The following is a 2882-nucleotide window of genomic DNA, read 5'->3' as shown; positions in this document are numbered from 1 at the left end:
ATGGGCAAACTTCGTCTCTCATACTTTGAACATATGATTAGGAGGGTCCAGTCTTTGGAGAAGGATATCATGCTTGGTAAAGTGGAGGGTCAGGGAAAAAGAGAAAGACACCCACTGAGATGGATTGTCACAGTGGCAACAGCAATGGACTCAAGAGTATCAATGATTGTGAGGGTAGCACAGGACCAGGCAGTGTTTCGTTCTATTGTGCATAAGGTTGCTATGTCTCCACAGCACCTAACAACAACAACAACACTTGCCACTGCTGACACCTAAATCTCGCTCCAGTTCAGAACCCTCTCCTTAAGTACTTGATTCATATACATGATTTGTTATGAAGAATTTCCTTGAGTATTTATCTGTTTCATGACGATAGTAGTTATTATTTTTATTTGCTTAATATTTGTTTGTTACCCCCTTCCTCAATTCCCATTTTCTTCGGGGATCTCCTTCTCCATTCCATGCGATCTCTGTTTGGAACTATCATAATTATTTGCTACCATGCCTGCATTCCATGTAGATAAGCACATAATCTTTTGCCAGGTCTACAGCTGGCCACTATCTTCTTCATATTCTGTATTTCTGGTCATATCATTTGAAGTCCTGGATTTCTCAAATGAAAAATCTAGGAGTCTATTCATTCTTCCAAAGGAATGAGGTGGCTCTGTCTGATAAACCCTGGACTGCAAACCAGTAAGTCAGTGATTCAAGTCCTCCAGCCTCTCCATAGGAGAAAGATGAGGCTTTCTGCTCTTGCAAAGATTTTAAAGCTTCAGAAACCCTATACAGCTTTGCTTTGAGTCGGAACCAACTTGTTGGCAATTAATAATAACAAACCCTAATCAGAGTGGCTATGAGTTGGAACCGACTCAACAGTACTTAACAACCACAACAAAAACATTAGGTCTTCCTACTTCTTCTCCTCCATACTCATTTATAATAACGCTGTTTGTGTCTTAAAGATTCATCTTTCTAAGGTGTACTCTCTTCTCCATAACCACTGCCTCAGTTCAGACCTTTATAATTTCTAAATCAAAATGATCTTCCTGATCCAGTTTTGCCTCCCTCCTGTCTAACCTCCACATTATAGCCAGAAGGAATGCAAATATATATATAGGCTCTCTGATACCTTCTGGAGAATTGAAGCACTTCAGACAAATGGTGCTTCCTTACCTGCATCTCCAGATTTGTTCCATGATATCCTTGCCCATTTACTCTTTGCTGTTGTCCTTATGAGAAATGCCTTGCACTGTTTAACATACCGTACCTCTGTCTACATTCTGTTCCCTTTACCTGGAATGCCCTGACCTTCCCATCTTCACCTGCCTAAGTCCTATTACCAAGGTATTGTTCAGGTATCACCTACTCTATTTTTTCTCCTAAACTTCGTTGAATATCCTTCCATACACTTTTACTGCCTTGCGATTTCCTCATGCCAGGTGCTTGACCCACAGTATTGTAAGCGTTTACCTGTCTGTGAACTTATATATAGATACATTGTGTGTATGTTAAAATATACAGAACAAAACATTTGTCATTTCAACCACTTTTACATGTATAATTTAGTGTCATATGTTATATTCATCATGTTATGTAGCCATTATAAATTCATTTTAAAGTTTTCCATCACCCTTAACAGAACTCATTAAGCAATAATAGCATTCCATTTTCTCCTCCCAGTCACCCCATAAGCCCTAGACTCTAGTCCTTTGATTATTATAAACATTTTGTCTAAGTAGAATTACATGATATTTGTCCTTTTATGCCTGACTTATTTCACTCCACATGTTTTCAAGGTTCATACATGTCATTGTATATATCAGAACTTCATTTCTCTTAATGGCTGAGTAATGTTGCATTGTATGTATACACCATATTTTGTTTGTCCATTCATCTGTTAATAGATGCTAGGGTTTTTGTGAATGGATCTTAACATACACATTCATGCTAAGCATGATGCCTCACATATAGTGGGTGATCAGTAAATGCTTGTTAAATGAATCATCACTGAAACAAGAAAAGGTATGAGGAAGTTATCTCTCCAAATTAGAATTTGCCTTTGAGTTTGTGTTCGAAACCTGAATGCAACTTTCTGATTTTCTTATTAGAATATGCTAGATTCCCTTAATCCTCCCAAATACATCTTATGTCCTGAATACTTTAAAGATTTAAAATTTTTTAAATAGAAATGCATTTTGTTTGGTTACTGTATTATTACTAAAACAAAATATTTTGTATGTATTTTAATTTCTTAAGACTTTTGATTACATTTTTGAGATGTAAGTTACTATGAATCTATCCATTGTAACTTGGGTTTTATTTTTTGGTTTTCCTTAAGGCCCACAGAAAAGGAACTTTCTCTGCCTTCTATTAGATCAACATTGATTAATGCTAATTCAATTACATGGACTCTTTTTAAATTGTGGATGTGTATAGATTTAAATATATGCCATAAAATATAATATCTGATGTTTTAATGGACTGTGGTATTTTGTTTTTATGTAGCATAACCTTCCCAAAAGCCTTGGAAATATTAACCCTTTTGGTGGTGGTCCAGATTCTTAAAGAATAAGCTTATTTTACTTTTGAGAAAAACAAAGTTACCTGAGGAAGGAAGACCATCATTTTGATTTCTCATGCAATCAAAACAAGTTGTAAGATATTTTTAACTGGTACACTCATTGGGAAGCCATTTTACTACAGGAATTCAAGTTTTAAATTTTTGTAATGGGTTAAAATTATTTTGCATACTGTACGTGATCTAATTTCTAGCTAGTGTGGATGTTTTATTATTGAAATCTCTAAAGTTCCCAATTTTCATGAGTACTCTGTTCCTCGTAGATACAATGATGCAAATATTATCATTTTCAACAAATGAAGAA

The sequence above is a fragment of the Chrysochloris asiatica genome, unplaced genomic scaffold (genome assembly GCF_000296735.1).
Source record: "Chrysochloris asiatica unplaced genomic scaffold, ChrAsi1.0 scaffold00010, whole genome shotgun sequence".
NCBI classification, from domain to species: Eukaryota; Metazoa; Chordata; class Mammalia; order Afrosoricida; family Chrysochloridae; genus Chrysochloris; species Chrysochloris asiatica.
The sequence above is the reverse complement of the archived record's forward strand: the minus strand, read 5'-3'. Positions refer to the sequence as shown.